The following is a 23742-nucleotide window of genomic DNA, read 5'->3' as shown; positions in this document are numbered from 1 at the left end:
AGTAAAGAATTTGTGACTTACTGGGTTGCCCTACATGTTGTAGACCTAGCACACCAATAAAGTTGTCTTTTATTTGAAAGTTCAAGCATACCCAGCTCAGAGATGAGACAGTTAAAACGTTTCTTATCTAAGGGCTTTGTGAATAGATCTGCTAAATGCTGGTCTGTTGAAATAAAATGTAACTCCACATCTCTTTTTTGAACATGATCCCTTATGAAGTGATATTGAACGTCAATGTGCTTTGTCCTTGAATGCATCACAAGATTGTTGGTAATAGCAATTGCACTTATGTTGTCACAGTAGATTGGAGTTTTTGTAACATGAACACCATAGTCCTTCAGCTGGCTTTGCATCCATTGCACTTGAGCAGTACAACTACCAGCAGAAACATATTCTGCCTCAGCAGTAGATGTGGACACAGTATTTTACTTTTTGCTCATCCAGCCGACTAGCCTACCACCCAGTAACTGGAAACCACCAGTAGTACTTTTCCTGTCTATTTTACACCCTGCAAAATCAGCATCTGAATACCCGATTAGCTCAAAATCCTGGTCTTTAGGATACAAAAGACCACGTTTAGCAGTACCTTTCAGATACCTTAATATCCTTTTTACTGCTAGCAAATGTGACTCTTTAGGATCAGCTTGATATTTGGCACAGAGACAAGTGGCAAACATAATATCTAGTCTGCTGGCTGTGAGATAAAGTAGGGACCAATCATACCTATATATTCGGTGATATTGACTGGTTCACCATTGGGATCAGCATCGATTTTGATAGATGCTGCCATTGGAGTCCCTATATCTTTTAAACAGGCCAGACCAAATTTCTTTAACGTATCTTTGATATATTTATCTTGACTTATAAAAATTCCATCATTAAGTTGTTTAATTTGCAATCCAAAAAAGTATTGCAAATCTCTTTGTAAGCTCATTTCATATGTCTTTGACATAAGTTTTGAAAAATCTTGACAATGTTCCTCATTTTTGGATCCATAAATAATATCATCCACATAGATCTGTACCAGCAAGAGATCACCATCTATCTCTTTTGAGAATTGAGTGGTATCAATTGTTCCAACTTTAAAACCTATACCAGTGAGGTACACATGAAGTGTCTCATACCATGCTCTTGGTGCCTGTTTGAGGCCATAAAGAGCTTTGTCTAACTTGTAGACATGGTCTGGATATTTACTGCTTACAAAACCAGGAGGCTGTTTGACATAAACTTCTTCTTGCAGCTTCCCATTTAGAAATGCAGACTTAACATCCATCTGGAATACCCTAATGTTCATCTTAGCAGCATATGCCAAGAACAATCTGATAGCTTCCATCCTAGCCACTGAAGCATATGTCTCTCCATAATCCAATCCTTCTTCTTGTTTGAAACCTTGAGCTACCAATCTAGCATTGTTTCTGATCACAATCCCATCTTCATCCATCTTATTTTTGAAAACCTACTTGGTACCAATGATCTTTTTAGTTTCGTCATCAGGTTGAGGTACCAATGTCCAAACCTTATTCCTATCAAACTGGGAGATCTCTTCTTGCATAGCTCCTGCCCAGCTTGGATCTTTGATTGCTTCTTCAGGACATGTAGGTTCAATGGTAGATACAAAGTTTACATGCATACAAAAATTGCTAGTTGCATGTCTTCTTGTTTTAACACCATTGGCCAGATTACCAATAACTTGTTCAATTGGATGCTCCTTTGTCCATCCAGTGTTATGAACGGGTGAGCTTGTTGTGGAACACACAGCATCTTAATCATCGGCTGGCTCAGAGGAATGAGCAGAAATGGGAGATAGCTGTTCATTATGAGTATAACCAGTACCAGCTTGAGATCCTTCAGGACCAGTAGACCTATGCTCAAGTTGTAAAACTTTAGTAGAGCCAGAAGGTCCACCTGGTTTAGACACAAATGGAACAGAGTATTCCATCTCATCATCAGAGAACCCAGCAACATGGATTGGTGAGGGATTTGCTGCTGGTTCTTCTTCATCATCTAGAGCTTGCTGAGTTGGCTCTTCAAACAGTAACTCCTCATCTTCTTGACCAGAAGATGAAGTAGGGGCAGTTTCATCAAATGTAACATTAATAGATTCTTCAAAACAACCCCTTCTTTTATTGAAAACCCTATATGCCTTTGACATGTTGGAATATCCAAGAAATATACCTTCATCAGCCTTAGCATCAAACTTGCCTAGCTGATCCCTATTGTTTAGAATGAAACAGGGAGTGCCAAATACATGAAGAAATGAAATTGAGGGTCTTCTGCCTTTGAGAACTTCATAAGCAGTTTTCTGATGTCTTTTCACTATTAAAGATCTATTCTGGTAAAACAAGCAGTGTTCACAGCTTCTGCCCAGTATGAATTTTTCATCCCAGACTCAGCCAACATAGATCTTGCTGCTTCAATGAGAGTTCTGTTTCTTCTTTCTGCAACACCATTCTGTTGAGGTGTTCTCACAGTAGAAAAGTTCTGTGAAATACCTTTGTCAGCACAAAATTCTTCCAATGTAGCATTTCTGAATTCTGTACCATGATCACTTCTCAGCTGCTTCACCAGTTACCCATTCAGTATTTCCATTCGTTTGATAAAATTGATAATTTCATCAGGAGCTTCACTCTTTTGCTTCAAAAAGAATACCCAGGTGTATCTAGAATATTCATCAATAATCACCAGTGTATACTTCTTCCCACTACAGCTGGCTATATTAACCGGACCAAAAAATCCATATGAAGTAGGTGAAATGGTTTCTCAACAGATGAAATCTGCTTCAACTTGAATGAGGCATGGTGATGCTTCCCTTTTTCACATCCAGGACACAATCTGTCCTTCACATAAAACATTGTGGGTAGTCCAGACACCAAACTTTTACTAGATAATTTGTGAATATATTTAAAGTTGAGATGTGAGAGTCTCTTGTGCCATAACCATTTGAGATTGTCTGCTGCCTTTGAATAAAAACAAGTATCAGTTGTTGTGACTACTGTGTTCATGTCAATTTGATACATGTTCTCATGTCTTTTGGCTGTCAGCAGTGGCTTCCCTGTCTTATCAAAAATAGTGCCAACTTTCCTTCGGAATTGAACTATCTTATTTTTGCTTGTCAGTTGGCTTATGCTGAGTAAGTTGTGTTTAAGCCCAACGACATATGCTACATTTGAGAATGTAACATTCTCATTTGTTACAGTACCAAAACCCTTTGTGTAACCCAACGAATTATCTCTATATGAAACAACTGGACTATCCTTTTCTTGATAGTCCATTAGCAGGGACTTACTTCCAGTCATATGCCTCGAACAACCACTATCGAGATACCAGATTTGCTTATTTTGAATACCCTGCACAGTAGCTAAGAGATTAGTTCTTTTTAGGAACCCATCCAAGGATGGGTTCTGGAAGGGTCATCTTTGATGATCTCTTCCTGTTTGCTGGTTTGCTTGAAGAGGCAGCAGCATATGGGGTTAGGGTTAGAGTACACCGGTTGGCTTAGTGAAACTTTCTGCCACACTTGTAGCATTTTCTCACATTTGGTATCGGTTACTGGTCATACATTGAGTAAATGGGTGCATTAAGATCAGGTCTGCTTTCAGATATGACAGCTATGAGCTGGTCAAGCTTGACAGTAAATTATCTCATTAATAGATGACTCAGCACATGATTCCACAATTTGGTTCACTTTAGCTTTTCCCTTAAGGGCAGCTTTCCTTTTAGAACCAGTACCATAATCATGGTATACTGCTTTGCCTTTGTTGTTCGACGAGCTAGTGTGGGAAGTTACTGACCCGTCAGCTAATACCGGTCAATTCGTGTGAATCTTGATTGCTGCCTTTGACTCACCAGTATTGCGTTTTGCTGGCTTGTCAGCAGCTACTGGTTGACCAGTACAATTTTCATCAGCTGGCTCAGCATTGGTGGAATTTGAACACGAAGGGGAATCAATTGTTTTTGACTTTCTTTGATTGTTTTCAGTGATTTCCCTTTTAATGCGTCTTTCCTTTCTAGTCATATAGTAAATGCTTGAGGGATCAGTGGTTTCATCAATTGAAGTACTGGTTTCCTTGGCTTTTACTTCATCCTCCAAAATTTCTTTCACGAACGGTGGTGGGTCTCTGTAGGTCTGACAAACTTATTTGTTAAGAGCTTTTTACCCTTAACTATATTGGCAAAAGTATTTGGCAAGACAGCTTCAGGATCAGTTTCAAGAATGGGGTCCATATAAGTAACTTCTACAAGAGCAGCAGCAGTAGCATAGTCACTAGCAAAGAAGCCTTCAACTTGGGCAGGCACCTGCTCATTTACACACTTAGCTGTGCGTTCAGCAGATGTACACCATGAAGCAACAACCTTCTTGAGGTCGTTTAGCTGGTTCTTAACATCTGCTGCCTCAACGTGAAGAGACTTTAAAGCAAAATTTTGTTTTTCAAGTTTTGAAATTTCATCCTTTAAGATCTTAATTTCATCAGTTTTTCTTTTAAGTTTATCATTTAAAGATTTGTTATCATTTTTCAAAACTTCTTCACGTTTATTGCCTCTGCATAGATCAACTCTTAGGTAGTCAAACATTTCAGCTTTTTCATCATCAGTATAAGTTCAAAAATTGTCAACCTTATACAGCATTTCAGTTTTCCATTGAGGTGAATCCTTTTTCAGGTCAGCTTCCCTCATATCAGACACAAATGTACTACCATTATCATCCTCATCAGACTCATCGACCTCCTTAGCCATCAAACACAACTTTTTACCAGAAGCATAACCAGCATCATCATCATCAGTATCACTGTCAGAAGATGAAGAAGAGCTGGTTTCATCCCAGTTATGATGCTCAGCAACTAGAACCTTTTCTGGCTTCTTTCCCTTCTTATCAGTCTTTGCATTTTCCTTCATCTAAGCTTTCATAGCTTTGTACTTGTTCTTGTACTTATCAGCTTTTGAGAAAGAGTTAGCATGTGAGATTGAAGGTTTCCTGGACATGCATTCAGTAGCAAAATGTCCAACCTTCCCACAATTGTAACACTTAGATTTAGGACCTTTGACTGATTTGCTATTATACCTAGCACTCTGCTTCTTACTCCCTTTGTATGGCTTGCTGGTTCTATTACGATTGAACCTTTTATACTGCCTAGCTAGCAAAGCCATACCTTCAGCAAACCTTTTCGCATCATTTTCATCATCACTGCTCTCTTCAGACCCAGTACCACTCTCCACATCATCTTCAACTGACTCTTCTTCTGCTGTCAACTTTTGAACCGGTAAAGCCTTTTGAGCTTTCTTTTTAGCAGCATCAATAAGAGCAGTATCATCTGTTTTAGAATATTTTGAAGTAGTGGGGCAAACTTAAAGTTTTCTTTCAAGGTTAGTTCAAGTTTAGCTTCTGCTTTCTCATGGTTCCAAAGTGTACCATAGAGGGAAGACATTTTAAAGTTCTTTAAGGTCTGGGTGGTTCTTAGAGGGTCAGTAACTGGTTTTCATTTAGCAGACAATGAGTCAATGAATTTGTTTACTTGTTCAAAATCAGTATATGTGATTTTCAAAGTAAGCAGGTCAGCAACTAAGGAGTTAAACCTAATGAAGGTTTGCTTAAGGGTCTCATTCTTATAGGCAAAGAACATTTCATACTCTCTTTTCAAAGCAATAATCTTGTTCTGCCTAACCTCATCCATGCCTTCATAAGTAACATATAGATAGTCTAACATAAGCTTAGCATTCAGTTTTCCCTTAATCAGTTTGAACAGGTGGTTAGGTAAAGTTATAGCTAATAGATTTCTGATCTTAGGGTCAAGTCTAACACGACGTTTGTCCTCAACATCCCATTTGGCTGGAGTGAGAACAATCTCTCTGCCAGGAATAGCAGGAGTGTCAGCAGTAGCTGGAATGCTATCAATAGTCTCAGTTGGGATAAATGGACCATCTGTGGCAATACCAGATATGAGTGGGTCAATAGACTCCAGGTAAAGCATGAACCTTGCCTTCCAAGTTTCATACTCATCTTCATCAAATTGGGGTGGTTTATTAGATTAGCCATTTTCAAGGTAAGTTGTATTTAAGTATGCAGCCATGAGAGAATTCAGATCCAATATATTAAATTATCATGACTGAAGCTCTGATACCAGTTGTTGGTCCCTTGATAAACAACAGGAGTATTGTAGAGGGGGTGAATACAATTCTTTTTAATTAACTTAATAGTTAAACACAATTTAGTATTCAAGTAAGTAAATTAAATAGAGTCAAAGGTAATTTTTCAACGGTTATTCTTTAATGATTAAATCATAAAGAATTACAACTATCCTTGGAGGAATGATAGTTGGTTGATACAGATTTACCTAAGTATAGCTACAGAGTGTGTTCTAAGCTATTACACGTTTTGGACTCTAAATAAACAAACCCACACCACTAGTTGTTACAATAGTGGATATATCAATTTATACTAGTCCTATTATTCGTGTAATTATTCTATTGTCCACTGGTACATAGGATGTTTGTACTTGTGGGGACAACTGCATCAGAGAGCATGCTCTCCTCTTTCCACTTTGGTAGCTATTTGCAGGAACACCCCAATTCAGTTTGGCACCACTATTTGTTTAAACAAATAGAATGTTGTGTTCCCTAGGCATTAACAAAGTATAACACATGTCTGTACATGCGTTAAACTTCTGCATTCCCACGTGGACTTGTAAGGTCACTTGTCAGCCGCCGACACGTGTCCTTTTCTGTTCAACTTTGTCTTTAACTTCTGCTGAATAGTACGATTGATGTAGACCACCCAGGAAACCACTATGTTTGTAATGGAGAATAGTTGTCTTGTGTAGTAAGCTGCATTCTAGCTATGCTGGTTCTTCATTGCTGAGTCACTTGATATTCTTGAATTGCTGAGTACACATCCTGTGCTTAATTGAAGAATACTATCTACCTTGTGCTGGTAGACTAGGCAGCAAACTAAACACTCGACACAGCAATATCTGCTGTCTATACATAAACAAACTTTTGCTGGCTGCACATAACATTTTAGTGCAAATAAATTACAGTTTTGTCATAATTAAATCCTTAACTATTTTGGGGACTCAACAGCTTAGTTTACTTGTTTGGGTTGAAACTGGTTGGGTTTAAACCTGTTCGGTTTACCCGTTTAGGTTGAAACCTGCTTGGTTTACCTATTTGGTTGAAACCTGATTCATTTAACCTAGTTGAGATGAAACATTTTGGTTTAACTCAATTTGTTCACGGCAAAATGAAACTTTTATTTGGGTTGAAAACCCAAATTAGTTCAGTTCACATGTTATTTGCTGACTGAAATTTTTTGTTTTGCTAAAACAGTTTATATTACTTTATATTTTAGAGAGATGATCCTGGAAATTGACCTTTGGATAGGAACTTACATTGAATAATGTGTTGTATGTTCCTGAGATTCGTAAGGAATCTGGTGTCCGGGTAGTTGTTGAACAAGTTTACCATTAAAAAAAAAGAACAGAAAAAAAGAAAATGGAAAGTATGTTCAAAAGGTCATGTTGACTAAGAGTGAACGTATGTTTAAAAAAGTTATGCCTTATAAATGTGAAACTTGTGTTGAAGCCTAATTAACATCATTTTCGGTTGAATGAATAACCGAACCTCATGATATAGTCCACACTCATGTGTGTGGTTTGAAATCCATTTCAACCAGGAATGGTAACAAGTACTTCATTACGTTTATGGATAATAGAATGAAGTATTGTTATGTTTACTTGGTGAAAAGTAAAGATAAAGCAATTGAGAAGTTTATTGCTTATAAAAACGAAGTTGAGAATCAACTTGAACAGAAAATCAAGGTTATTCGTAGGGAAAGAGGTGGTGAATATGTCTCACCTTTTGCTAAATTTTGTTCATAAAATGGCATTAGACAAGAATTCACCGCAACTTACTCACCCCAATCAAATTGACTATTGAACAAAATAATAGAACCTTGAAAGATTTGGTGAATGCCATGTTGATAAGATCTGGTGTAACCCAGTAAATGTGGGGGGATGTCATCCTATCGGCAAACTATCTTTTAAATAAGATACCCCAAAAGAAAAATGATGAAACCCCATACGAGTTATTATGGAAAAGAAAACCATCCCATGAGTACCTCAGAGTGTGGGGGTGCCTAGTAAAGGTAGTTGTTCTATTACCTAAAGCATAAAAGATAGGATCAAAGACTGTTGACTGAATATTTGTCGAATATGCTGAGCACATTTATCGCTTCCTTATGTGTGAATCCAATATTCTAGATTTAGACAAGGGTCTGAAAATGGAATCAAGAAATGTTTCATTCTTTGAAAATGTATTTTCATGAATTATAAAGGAGTGTGGAAGTTCGTCTAGAATAGACGATGAAGGTGTTGAAAATGAGACACCTAATGAACTAGTTCAAGAGGAAGTAGTATAATTAAAGGAACTTGTCACACCCCCCCAAAATGGACCAGGGGTAATTGTGACCAATCATATCATAACACAGTTGTATAAACGAGAACGACTCTATATGAGACTTTTTAAATAAAACCTTTGTTAATAAAACAGCGGAAGCAGTAATACATGTTTTCATTATTATTAAAACGTAAAATAAATGTTTATGAACTAAAATATAATATACGATGTGGACTCCATGCAAGCATCAAATCTATCATCACAAAGTTGCAAATAGCTAGCTCAATCATCACCTGAGACAAAACATGCTTAAAGTGTCAACCAAAAAGGTTGAGTGAAATTCACAGGTTTATAAATAATATCCAAAGTTTTAGACCACAAGATTTAGTTTAAAGTTGATTGATATAGAAATATCAATCTAAAAGTGTTGCTGCATTTTGTAATATCGCTACTAAACAAGTTTACCCTATGACACCTTGTACTGTCAGTGTCGTGGAATCATTATTATGTAACCAAAGACCAACGGTCGAATGGTTAGAGACGTTACTCTCAATAGGCCTACTCACAATAATTAAGTTTGCATTTAAATGTAGCAATTGACGATATTACGATAGGGATTTAGCATGAATCAAAGCATGACAGCATTGTTAATAATTTAGTACTTGTGTCTAAGCGTAAAACAGTCATAAAGCAAGCATGTGTCTCACCCCAAAAGTTATAAAATAGTTATGAAACAGTAAAAAGTGGGGCTATGAAGTTCACCTTAGTAGCACAAAAGAGTATTCCACGAAAGAATTGAACGGAAGGACGTGACCGAAATCTCAACCTAGAGATAGAACGTATGATCAGACATTGCTTAACAGACAATAGTATAAAGTACTATATTGATAGTAATGGTTCACTAAAGAATTTCCATTTTCGGAAGGTTACTATTTATGGAAAGTTTCCACTTATAGTAATTTTCCAATTTTAGAAAGTTTGGGTTAATCTTTAGCAAGACGTTGTATAACTTTACTCAAACTTCGTTGCTATCAAATAAGTCAGGAATGACCAGATGTAACCGGGGGCCCAGGACTCTTGACCAGATTCTAAGTCATGGCATTCGAGATCCACAAGCTTACCCATAAATGGCAACCTAGACATCATTCACTTACGACCGTGAGTAGCGATGAAGTTCACATGAATTGTACATTATCTTTGATTAACCTTCACTTTAGGTTTATATGTTATTATATATGTTATATTATATTTATTAATGTATTAACAATTTGATTATCTTATATTATATACTATAAGTTATAAGTTATTATTATTAAATTAGTATAGTTATAAAATAAGTGTTTATTAATAATGTATTGTTATTAACTTACAATATCAGCATTATACTTTATTATATAGTATACTTAGTTATTAACCGTAAGTTATAATAATAATATTAATTTAGTATATGTAATATACGTATGTTAATCGAAAATCATACTAATATATGTTAATTCGAATATTAATTCATTAAATATTATTTTTATAATTTTTATAAACTTAGTTAATTATACAATTCAGTAGGATATTTTATAAAAATAATTTTATCAAGTTTTTGTATTTATTTCCCACTTTTCTTTATATATATACTCGGTTTATATTAATCAAATTTAATTAGGTAATAAATATTAAATCGACCTAAATAAATAATTTTATATTTTTTATAGGTTCTATATTATGTAAAAATGTTATAAAAATTATTAAATCAAATTTTATATCAAAATATTATTTATTTAATGTTTTCTAATTATTTAACCATTGTATTCGGCCTATAATTAAATAATTAGGAAAAATAATTTAAAATTAATTTTTTTTAAAGTATCTAGTGATGATACTAATCATATAAAAATTTTATAAAAATATTTAATACACGTTTGTATTTATTTTGTATTTTCTTTATTATTTCTCTCGGTTTAGAATAATGTAAAAGTAAACTCTTTTTAAATACTAATCGTCCCATTTATTTAATTTTTATAATTTTTGCTTGTTTATAAAATTATAATAATCTCAAAAAAAATTATAATTATTTTTATTACTGTTTAATATTTTATTACAAATTTTATATTGTTTTTATGTTTAAATACTACATAATTCATATTTAATTATAAATAATATTCCATAAATTATAAAAATTATTTTTATACATCATAATACTTATAATACTAATTATAACATGTAAAAATAATTTATTTATATTAAATTCGAATTTTTAAAGAATATACAAAAAAATAAAAGCAATTCGATAAAAATATAGAAAATACCTCAAGTACTTTCAAAAGTTTGTGAGAGAGTTTTTCCAAAGATTTGATACAAGTTTTTATGAAATGGAAGTGGGTATTTATAGGGAAAAATGGTCGGTGAAAAGAAAAAATATAAATAAAATAAAGGTGCCAATTTTGACAAAAAATAAAAACATGTTAAAAATGTTTTTAATAAGTTTTTGTTTTTTTGAAAATATTTAGTCAAAATTCATGGGCTCATTATTTAATTTATAAAAAAAATCTCTTTTTTTTTAAAAGCTAAAAATATATATATAATGATTAAAATAACTTATCATTTAATTAATAATTATGTTTCATATAGTTTTAAATATAATACGCATTAATATTAATATTAACTAAAGTTATTTTATATAATTAGTGTAAACTTTAGTTAACAAAAAGTGTCGACTAAAAATAAATATTTGATCAATGTCAAATTTAATTATATATTACGTATGGATAACAACCCTATAGTCAAATTAGTCAATTCAGGTATGGAAATATGAGGGTTGTTATAGAACTTCCTCGATAAATGGCATATACAATATGCTTATAAAGGAACTAATACTGAATGTATAAAAAGATATGCATGATACTTTAAACCCTCTTAAATGGAATATTTAAGGCGGCGTTTAAGTATATTAAGTGATTCTAGCATGATACAAGGAATATGGTATGACATTTCTTGTGAGAAAAGCTATGCAGAATATGAATGATGCATCATTTATTCTAATGCTTTCATTCAGTAATAGAAGCATTTGGTATATAGTGAAAATAGATTTGTAAACATCATTGATGATATGAATTATTTCAATTTCTGTGGGATTATGATATTGAAGATGATTAAATATAAAGATATCAATTTTTATTATATTGTATTATCTTGAGATTTGAATTACCGAATCAAGGTTCATATGTGAAAATATAATTTGAGTGCGAGAACTTTGTTAGGTTTTTCTAAATTCAACGCCTCTAGGTCAAACCTAGAATATGACTAAGAATTGCTCAAATATACTAAAATACAAATCAAAAAAGATGCAAATCTTATGTGTGGGCATTTGAACGCTTCATTGATTAGACTCATATTAGATATATATGATAATAATACCAAGTTGTAAGACATGTGTGGGAATATTTGAACGGATAAGCAGTAACCTTTGTTAGTTGTGTAAAATGAACACAATAGCTTGAAAATGTGGGGGTGTCTTGTATTTTGATATCAAGAACATGATAAGTGATAATGCGTTCTAATGTATCCAATGAGTTGCACTCAATCCGAATTAGCATACGTTGTAAGTGTGACATCCCGTTTTTCCTTGCACATGGTTTAAGATAACGTTTTACAAAGATAACATCTCATAAGACTTATTACAAACCATTGTTCCAAAATAACATAAGTTTACGAATGCAAAACATAAGTTTCATAATTTGAGACATCTCTAGTAATGCAGCGGATAACTAGTACAGTAGGTCCATAACAGCAATTCAATAACAGCATGACAGCAAGTGTAACAGCGGAAGCAATAAAACTCTAGGCACCTGAGAAATACACGCTTAAAAAGTCAACACGAATGTTGGTGAGCTATAGTTTAAGTTGTAACAGTAACGCAAGATATGCCTCGAGATTTCAGTGCTACAACAGCGTATCAAAACAGTATGAAAAGTATATGTATAACCGTGGGCACCCGGTAACTAGACTTAACATTTATAACCCCCTGAAAGTACACTTGGCGAGTGCGTATGTTCACTAAGTATTAAACACCCGTTAAATGCTAGCGCGACTAGCTCGAGTGGGGATGTCAAACCCTATGGATCCATATCTAAGATTCGCGTTCACCGGTTCAAAGACCACTGACTAAACGTTACCGTGCTAAAGGGAATGTTTATGCCGTTGTATAACCCACACACATATAAAGTTTAAGTACTCGTGCCTAACATGTAAAACATAAAAAGCGCATGTATTCTCAGTCCCAAAAATAGTAAAAGTAGTAAAAAGAGATGTTATAACTCACAGTGATAAAAGCGGTAAAGTCGGTAATGAAAGTACGCAAGTAGTAAGTCGGTCTGAAAGGTTGTCAACCTAAATCAAAGGTTACTAGGTCAGTACGTTGTCTTTATAAATTATAATAGTGCATAAAATAAGTTTAAGTGTCATCATCATCATCGTTCATCATCATAAAAGCTAAGTAAGTTTGACAAGAATAGAGATCTAAACAATAGGCTGACTTCGGTCAACTGCTACGACCTCTACGTAAATCTAAAAGACACATAGTCAGTGGTTATGGCTCCGTATATGAGTCCCCTATCCACTGACCAATTTCCAGAACCTAACTCATCTTTGTTTAACCGTGGCGACGGTTTAACTGCGAGTAGGTTAGAAATTTCAGCACAACGTTAATAGGGTGTAGTGACTATCGGAGGGCCATAAATCCTAAACCGTAAATCGGAGTAAGATGAGGCCTAAACGGAAAATCATCTACTCGAACCGAACTAACTGAAAATCAACTTTCTAGTAGCCCAGGTGGTGTGATCAGATACGAAAATCAGTGGATAAATGCTCCGGTGGGGTTCTTGGTGCTTGATGCTCATCACGGTTCTCATCCTTGATGCTTGTAGCTTCAAGTGTACAACTCGTTGATGGTTTAGCATCACTTTTGACCAAGATTCACCATCACTACACAATATGTTAAGACCAAGTAAGAACACAACTCATTCATGAGTCTTAGATGGATGATGAACCAAGGTTACATCATATCCTTAGTCTTAACACAATTCCAATTCACAATAACAACTAAAGCTACAAACTTTACATCATTTCAACAAGTATAAGCAGAATCCAAGTCAAAATAGGTGATGGAACCCTAAGCTAGAGTGCTTGGATCCTATTCACACAAGTTACAAGGTTGCAAAGCTAGAAAGCTTGAACCTTTGATGTTCTTGAAGATCTTGAAGCATAAAGCTTGGATCTTTAAGATATATGAAGATAACAAACACAAGTTTGAATCTTTTTAACAAAACAACATGATCAAAGCAAAAAGAAGTTAGATCTAACAAAAAGATATGAAGATTCAAGCTAGAAAGCTTGCATCTTAATTGTTCTTGAAGATCTTGAAGCATAAAGCTTGGATCTTGAAGATGCATGAAGATTACAAAAAAAAGTTTGAATCTTTATCACAAAATAGAAAGATTAAAGTATAAAAGAAGTAGATCTACAAAAGATATGAAGATTCAAGCTAGAAAGCTTGAATCTTCCATGTTCTTGAAAGATTCATGCTTGAATCAACAAGATATAAGTAAGATCAAAGCTAAAAGGAACTTTGATCTTCATATTATGATGATGATGACCACGAAATTGAAAGAAAAAGAAGAAGGAAAAGAAAACTTACAAGTATTACTAGAAAGGAAAGAAAGAAAGAATAATTGTGTGTGAAAACCAAATGAACAAGCGAGAGGTAAATGGCTAGTATTTATAAGCAAGAATTTTACTTGAATTGATGAGGTGGCAAGGGCCTTTGGCCATGATTTTTGAGGGAGGGGGAGGGGGACACCACTTTGCTTTATGGATAATGGTTGTCTAAAGTGTGTACTAATGCTAGAATCCCATGTGACAATTAGATAAACCTTATCCATTATGCTAGTATGACTCACTAATTAATTAATTAATTTATTTATTTATTATTACGGGTCACTAGTAATAATACTTGGGCTAATTAGTTGGGTTACTAGCTAGAGTAGGGTGGGCTTGAGCCCAACAAGGTAGAAAGTCCAGCAAGACTAACTATTGGGCTTTAGCAATTAAATAAATAAAATTTAGCATCCAAAGGCCCAAGTAATTATTATTATAAAATAATAATTAATATTTCGCTGTCCAAATATTTCGGTTCCGACAAAAGTCAAACGTGCGCGCAGTCCGCGGTTTATCCGCAACGGCAAGTAACACTAACGGTTATAAAGCATCCAATGGACAAGTTAAGCATTCCACATACACCAAGGCATGTTTTAAAGTATATATGAATATAAAATATGTGTGTCAAGGTTTCGGAGTAATAAAGTAACACAGTACGCACAAATACGTAGTTTCGCTAAAATACAAGGCACAAAAGCAAGTTGAAAAAGTCGGGTCGTTACATTACCCACCTGTTATTGGAAATTTCGTCCCGAAATTTAAGCTGAGGCAGGTGTTGGAGTCAGGAAAAGGTGAGGGTACTTCTGCATCATTTGATCCTCTCGTTTCCAGGTAAACTCAGGTCTACGCTTGGCATTCCATCGAACTCGGACAATTGGAATCTTATTGCGTTTCAAGGTTTTAACCTCACGGTCCATAATTTCAACAGGTTCTTCCACGAAAGTGGAGTTGATCATCAATCGTAAGTTCCTCCAGGGGTATGATAAGTTCCGGTGGAGCAAGACACTTTTTCAAATTTGATACATGGAAGGTAGGATGAACAGCACTCAACTGAGTTAGAAGATCCAACCGGTAAGCAACCGGTCCAACACATTCCAAAATTTCAAAAGGACCAATATATCGCGGGTTTAACTTTCCACGCTTTCCAAAGTGGATTACACCCTTCCAAGGTGCGACTTTCAACATCACACGGTCACCTACGTTGAATTCGAAGTCTTTACGTTTAAGATCAGCATAACTCTTTTGGCGATCGTGGGCCGTCTTAAGTCTCGCCTGAATCTGAGAAATCTTCTCCTTCGTTTCATGGACTATCTTGGGTCCGGTGATTTGCACTTCGCCTAACTCGGCCCAACAAATAGGAGAACGGCACTTGCGACCATACAACACTTCAAAAGGCGCGGCTTTAATACTCGAATGATAACTGTTGTTGTAAGAGAATTAGGCTAGCGGCAGATGCCTTTCCCAAGACTTTCCAAATTCAATAACACAAGCACGCAACATGTCCTCCAATGTCTGAATCGTTCGTTCACTCTGACCGTCGGTCTGGGGGTGATACGCGGTGCTCATGTCGAGACGGGTTCCCAAGGCTTCTTGCATGGAACGCCAGAATCTGGAAGCAAAACGGGGATCGCGATCTGAGATGATTGATAAGGGCACACCATGACGAGATACAACCTCTTTAATGTACAGTTGAGCAAGTCTCTCCATTGTATCTGTTTCTTTCATCGCTAGAAAATGAGCAGATTTGGTAAGACGGTCAACGATAACCCAGATTGTATCGTATCCGCCCACCGTTTTTGGTAGCTTCGTGATGAAATCCATCGTAATTTCTTCCCATTTTCATTGTGGGATTTTTGGTTGTTGGAGTAATCCAGATGGCCTCTGATGCTCAGCCTTAACCTTCGAGCAAGTCAAACACCTCCCAACATAAGTTGCAACATCCTTCTTAAGATTTGGCGACCAATACTGTTCCTTGAGATCGTGGTACATTTTGCCGGCTCCTGGATGAATCGAATATCTCAACTTGTGGGCTTCATCAAGTAAAAGTCTTCGTAAATCTCCATAACGAGGTACCCAAATTCTTTCGGCATAACATCGGAGTCCAGACTCCTTAACCTTGAATTTAGAGACGAGAATGTTCAAGTATTCATAACGTAAGTTCTTCTCAATGAGAGCCTCTTCTTGGGCTACTCGGATCTGGCTATGGAGGTTCGAATGGATGGTGATGTTCAGAGCCCGAACATGAAGAGGTACCGTTCTCTCCTTTCGACCCAGAGCGTCGGCTACAACATTGGCCTTACCAGGATGGTAACGAAGTTCACAATTATAGTCGTTCAGCGTCTCAATCCATCGTCGTTGTCTCATGTTCAGCTGCTTCTGATCAAAGATGTGCTAGAGGCTTTTGTGATCGGTGAATATGGTACTCTTTGTTCCATAGAGATAGTGTCTCCACAGCTTCAATGCGAAGACCACGGCTCCAAGTTCGAGATCATGAGTAGTGTAGTTTCACTCATGGACCTTCAATTGATGAGATGCATAAGCAATGACCTTCGTTCTTTGCATCAATACACAACCAAAACCATTCTTCGAAGCATCGCAGTACACAACGAAGTTGTCACTGCCTTCGGGAAGAGATAAGATAGGTGTGGTGGTTAACTTCTGTTTCAGGGTTTGAAATGCTGCTTCTTGTTCAGTTTTCCAAACGAACTTCTTTCCTTTGTGAGTCAGTGCGGTCAAAGGACGCGAAATCAACGAAAAACCTTCAATAAACCTTCTGTAGTAACCGGCAAGACCTAGAAATTGGCGGATGTGAGTCGGAGTAGTGGGTGTCTCCCACTTGCTGATAGCTTCAATCTTGGCGGGATCAACTTTGATACCTTGATCACTCACAATATGACCCAGAAATTGGACTTCCTTCAGCCAAAATTCACACTTAGAGAATTTGGCATAAAGCTGCTCTCGTCTCAAGAGTTCAAGCACTAACCGAAGATGTTGCTCATGTTCTTCTTCGCTCTTGGAATAGATGAGGATATCATCTATGAAGACGATAACGAATTTATCTAGGTATGGCTTGCAGACACGATTCATGAGGTCCATGAACATGGCTGGTGCGTTGGTTAATCCGAACGGCATCACGAGAAACTCGTAATGACCATAGCGGGTTCTAAATGCAGTCTTCATTACATCACTCTCTTTCACTCTCAACTACTGATAACCGGATCGCAAATCGATCTTAGAGTAAACGCTTGATCCTTGCAGCTGATCAAAAAGATCGTCAATTCGGGGAAGAGGATATCGATTCTTGATCGTCAATTTATTGAGTTCGCGGTAGTCGATACACATGCAGAAGGATCCATCCTTCTTCTTCACAAATAAAACAGGTGCGCCCCAAGGCGACGAGCTCGGTTGGATAAAACCTCGGTCGAGCAATTCCTGCAGTTGACACTGCAACTCTTGTAGTTCGGAAGGTGCCAGACGATAAGGCGCGCGAGCTACGGGTGCAGCTCCCGGCACTAGATCGATTTGGAACTCCACTGCTCTGGGTGGCAGTAATCCAGGCAACTCTTCTGGAAAGACGTCAGGGAATTCATTCACGATTCGCACGTCATTCACACCCTTCTCCTCTGATTCTAAAGCCTTCACGTGTGCTAAAACGGCAAGTCATCCTTTCTTCATAATCTTCTGCGCTTTCATACAACTAATGAGGTTCAATTTCGAACTACATCTCTCTCCGTATATAACCAGTGGCTCACCATCTCCTTGTGGTATACGAAAAGCTTTATCTCCACAGATAACATCAGCCCTTACTTTGGTCAACCAATCCATACCGACGATCACGTCAAAACTTCCCAGTTTGATAGGTATCAAGTCAATTCCAAAATCCACGCCAGCTATGTTAATAATAGCTCCTCGGCCAATTTGGTTAACCTTTTCAAGTTTACCGTTGGCTACCTCGACAAGCATACTTTATTTTAAAGGAACTAATGACCAATTTATCTTATCACATAAGTGTCTACATACATAACTTCTATCGGCACCAGTATCAAATAGAACAGAAGCTAAAAGATTGTTGATAGTGAATATACCTGTCACCAAGTCGGGGTTCTCGCGTGTATCCCTTGCATTAACAATAAAAGCTCTACCTCGTGGTGGTCCGCCGTCTTTTCGCTTGTCGGGACACTCATTCCTGAAGTGGCCCGTCTTTCCGCATCCGTAGCACTTCTTCGGCCCGGTGGGGTTTGCCCTTGCATTCAAAGTAGTAACCTTGCAATCCTTACCTATATGCCCAGACCATTGGCACTTCTCACAAACAACATTACAATACCCAGTGTGGTGTTTGTAACACCTCTTGCATTGCGATAGGGTACCTTTGTAGTTCGGGTTAGAGCTTGTGCCGGGGTTGGGGTTTCCACCGTTGTTGTGTCTCTTAGTGGGGGTTTGATCATAGGTCCTCCCCTTACTGTTATCCCACTTTCGCTTGTCACTACTACCCGCTTCAGACTTGGACTTCTCCGGTTCATCGATGAGAATCTGATTCATGAGTGTATGCGCCATGCGCATTGCTTCGGGAACATTCGGTGGTTTGGACGAGGTGACATTACCCTTGATGGACTTAGGGAGTCCCCAAAAGTATCTCTCCATACGCTTGAATTCCGGGGTGACCATGGTAGGACACATAAGAGTCACTCAAGAAACCTCCGATTGTAACCATCGAGATCGTTGCCAACAGCTTTCAATTGCATAAACTCCATTTCCATCTTTTATATCTCAGTTCTCGGACAATACTCATCAATCATAGCCGATTTGAACTCCTCTCATGGCGTAGCATATGCCTCATCAATACCTTGTGCCTGTGCCATGGTGTTCCACCACGAGAGGGCGCCATCAGATAGCGTGCAGGAAGCAAATTTGGTTTTGTTGGACTCGGAACAGTTGCTGACTAGGAATACTGATTCAAGCTTTTCAAACCATCTTGTGAGACCAACAGGCCCCTCAGTTCCACTGAAGTTATGTGGTTTACAGCTCTGGAATTCCTTGTAGGTGCACCCGTTTCGAATGCGTTGGATAACCGGCGGTGGTTCAGCTTGAGGGTTCATTTCTGCCAAGGCTGCAGCGACTCGTTCATTAATCATTTCTTCGATTTGAGCTGCTGTGGGTGTTGTTCGTGTGTTTGCCATTGCCCTTCGAAACAAAAGTTTTGACTTAAGTCAAAATCCAGCATAAAACATACAATAATACCGTATCTAGTAAACAGGGAAACAACACAACGCATGCCAATATAGTAACGCAACCAGGTATAAATACCGCAAAACCAACATACAGTAATGTAGATAGAACACTGTGCAAGAATTTAACAATACAAAGTTCCATTCATTAATAAAGAGTTGCATACATCCGCATAAGTTCGCACATTACATAAGGAAAACATGGAACTACAAACGAGATTACAAAATGAAACCTACTACAAAGCTCTATGGTGACGGTGGGTAAAGGAGGTCCAGAACATGGGACATCTGCTCCTCGAGCTCAGTTACCTGAGCACGAAGGCTCTCCACCTCCCTCGTCAGTTCCTCGACAGAGGGAGGGGCTGGCAGAGCAGGCAGTGCTGCTGGTGCAGGTGGTGCAGATGGTCTGGCTCTAGAGGTAGATGCTGCACGGCGGTAAGGCTTACGCACGAACGGATCAGCCGGGTAAGGCACGACCCGCTTACAGGCGGTAACCCTACAATGCTGGCCATGTGTGTCAGTGAATGCTCATCCTTCATTGATCCCCGGAATGACGGTGCCATCGAAACAGTACCGCTTCTTCGGCAGGGTGGAGGGTGGCTGCACAGGTGCATCATCAGGGTCCTCCTCGTCAGAGTCATCGTCACTAGTGTCGTCTGTAGATGAGTCGTCGGATGATGAATCAGTTGGGGGTGTTGGCGATCGGCGACCGGTAGTCATGATCCGGTATCTGAAAGGTGGGATCGGTATGACACGTCCATCAGGAAGGCGTCGACACCAATGGTTATGCTCATTACGGAATGGAACGTCCCCGTATTCCCCGGGAATCACAACATCACCGGGGCGGGGCTGTGGCTCCTGAGGTACCGGGGCAACTGGAGCTGGAATCTCCGGAGGGTCCTGGGCGCCGGCTGCGGTAACCACTGGTACAGGTGTATGGCTGCTGGTTCCGGAGGATGAAGCGCCGGGGTCACTAGTTAACGGGATCTGTGTGTCGGTAGCATCAGTAGGTGAGGTGGCTGACGAGTCTGAATCGCTGTCCAAAATGATGACAAGTGGAATATCCGACATCTGAACAAGGAAAATAACTTTTCCATATCAGTAAGTCATAAGCAAGCATGTATTAGGCACTATAGCAACCTAGCATGGCAATCAGTACTAATCAGAGATAACAGGTGAAAGCAGATAGTAATCATGCAAAGGCGGACATAGGCATACAGCAAGTTCGCATGGCAGTAAAGATAAGCAATAGCATGCAGTAAGATCTTACAGCAGAAAGTAGGCAAAGCATGCAGTAAGTCTAGCAGAAACAAGTAAACTAGCAAGTTGTAGATTAGTTCTATTAGTGAATCCTACTCGAGTCGGTCTAGACTCACTAATGCAACCTAATTCCCTACAACCAATGCTCTGATACCAACTGAGATGCCCCGTACAAAACCATCGTGTACGGATCATCAACAACAGGATCATCACTAAGTCAAACACTATATGCTGTTTGAAAACCGATTTGCATTCATTAAAAAAAGATAACGTTTTACAAAGATAACATGTCATAAGACTTATTACAAACCATTGTTCCAAAATAACATAAGTTTACGAATGCAAAACATAAGTTTCATAATTTGAGACATCTCTAGTAATGCAGCGGATAACTAGTACAGTAGGTCCATAACAGCAATTCAATAACAGCATGACAGCAAGTGTAACAGCGGAAGCAATAAACCTCTAGGCACCTGAGAAATACACGCTTAAAAAGTCAACACGAATGTTGGTGAGCTATAGTTTAAGTTGTAACAGTAACGCAAGATAGGCCACGAGATTTCAGTGCTACAACAGCGTATCAAAACAGTATGAAAAGTATATGTATAACCGTGGGCACCCGGTAACTAGACTTAACGTTTATAACCCCCTGAAAGTACACTTGGCGAGTGCGTATGTTCACGAAGTATTAAACACCCGTTAAATGCTAGCGCGACTAGCCCGAGTGGGGATGTCAAACCCTATGGATCCATATCTAAGATTCGCGTTCACCGGTTCAAAGACCAATGACTAAACGTTACCGTGCTAAATGGAATGTTTATGCCGTTGTATAACCCACACACATATAAAGTTTAAGTACTCGTGCCTAACATGTAAAACGTAAAAAGCGCATGTATTCTCAGTCCCAAAAATAGTAAAAGTGGTAAAAAGAGATGCTATAACTCACAGTGATAAAAGCGGTAAAGTCGGTAATGAAAGTACGCAAGTAGTAAGTCGGTCCGAAAGATCGTCAACCTAAATCAAAGGTTACTAGGTCAGTAGGTTGTCTTTATAAATTCTAATAGTGCATAAAATAAGTTTAAGTGTCATCATCATCATCGTTCATCATCATAAAAGCTAAGTAAGTTTGACAAGAATAGAGATCTAAACAATAGGCTGACTTCGGTCAGCTGCTACGACCTCTACGTAAATCAAAAAGATGCATAGTCAGTGGCTATGGCTCCGTATATGAGTCCCCTATCCACTGACCAATTTTCAGAACTAACTCGTCTTTATTTGACCGTGGCGACGGTTTAAGTGCGAGTAGGTTAGAAATTTCAGCACAACGTTAATAGGGTGTAGTGACTATCGGAGGGCCATAAATCCTAAACCGTAACTCGTATTAAGACGAGGCCTAAATGGAAAATCATCTACTCGAACCGAACTAACTGAAAATCAACTTTCCAGTAGCCCAGGTGGTCTGATAAGATACGAAAATCCATGGATAAGTGCTCCGGTGGGGTTCTTGGTGCTTGATGCTCATCACGGTTCTCATCCTTGATGCTTGTAGCTTCAAGTGTACAACTCGTTGATGGTTTAGCATCACTTTTGACCAATATTCACCATCACTACACAATATGTTAAGATCAAGTAAGAACACAACTCATTCATGAGTCTTAGATGGATGATGAACTAAGGTTACATCATATCCTTAGTCTTAACACAATTCCAATTCACAATAACAACTAAAGCTACAAACTTTACATCATTTCAACAAGTATAAGCACAATCCAAGTCAAAAGGGGTGATGGAACCCTAAGCTAGAGAGCTTGGATCCTATTCACACAAGTTACAAGGTTGCAAAGCTAGAAAGCTTGAACCTTTGATGTTCTTGAAGATCTTAAAGCATAAAGCTTGGATCTTTAAGATATTTGAAGATAACAAACACAAGTTTGAATCTTTTTAACAAAACAACATGATCAAAGCAAAAAGAAGTTAGATCTAACAAAAAGATATGAAGATTCAAGCTAGAAAGCTTGCATCTTAATTGTTCTTGAAGATCTTGAAGCATAAAGCGTGGATCTTGAAGATGCATGAAGATTACAAACAAAAGTTTGAATCTTTATCACAAAATAGAAAGATTAAAGTATAAAAGAAGTAGATCTATAAAAGATATGAAGATTCAAGCTAGAAAGCTTGAATCTTCCATGTTCTTGAAAGATTCATGCTTGAATCAACAAGATATAAGTAAGATCAAAGCTAAAAGGAACTTTGATCTTCATATTATGATGATGATGACCACGAAATTGAAAGGAAAAGAAAAAGGAAAAGAAAACTTACAAGTATTACTAGAAAGGAAAGAAAGAGAGAACAATTGTGTGTGAAAACCAAATGAACAAGTGAGAGGTAAATGGCTAGTATTTATAAGCAAGAATTTCACTTGGATTGATGAGGTGGCAAGTGCCTTTGGCCGAGATTTTTGAGGGAGGGGGAGGGGGACACCACTTTGCTTTATGGATAATGGTTGTCTAAAGTGTGTACTAATGCTAGAATCCCGTGTGACAATTAGATAAACCTTATCCATTATGCTAGTATGACACACTAATTAATTAATTTATTTATTCATTTATTATTATGTTTCACTAGTAATAATACTTGGGCTAATTAGTTGGGTCACTAGCTAGAGTAGGGTGGGCTTGAGCCCAACAAGGTAGAAAGTCCAACAAGACTAACTATTGGGCTTTAGCAATTAAATAAATAAAATTAAGCATCCAAAGGCCCAAGTAATTATTATTATAAAATAATAATTAATATTTCGCTGTCCAAATATTCCGGTTCCGACAAAAATCAAACGTGCGCGCAGTCCGCGGTTTATCCGCAACGGCAAGTAACACTAACGGTTATAAAGCATCCAATGGACAAGTTAAGCATTCCACATACACCAAGGCATGTTTTAAAGTATATATGAATATAAAACATGTGTGTCAAGCTTCCGGAGTAATAAAGTAACACAGTACGCACAAATACGCAGTTTCGCTAAAATACAAGGCACAAAAGCAAGTTGAAAAAGTCGGGTCGTTACATTACCCACCTGTTATTGGAAATTTCATCCCGAAATTTAAGCTGAGGAAGATGTTGGAGTCGGGAAAAGGTGAGGGTACTTCTGCATCATTTGATCCTCTCG

Source organism: Rutidosis leptorrhynchoides, chromosome 2 (genome assembly GCF_046630445.1).
Source record: "Rutidosis leptorrhynchoides isolate AG116_Rl617_1_P2 chromosome 2, CSIRO_AGI_Rlap_v1, whole genome shotgun sequence".
NCBI classification, from domain to species: domain Eukaryota; kingdom Viridiplantae; phylum Streptophyta; class Magnoliopsida; order Asterales; family Asteraceae; genus Rutidosis; species Rutidosis leptorrhynchoides.
The sequence above is the reverse complement of the archived record's forward strand: the minus strand, read 5'-3'. Positions refer to the sequence as shown.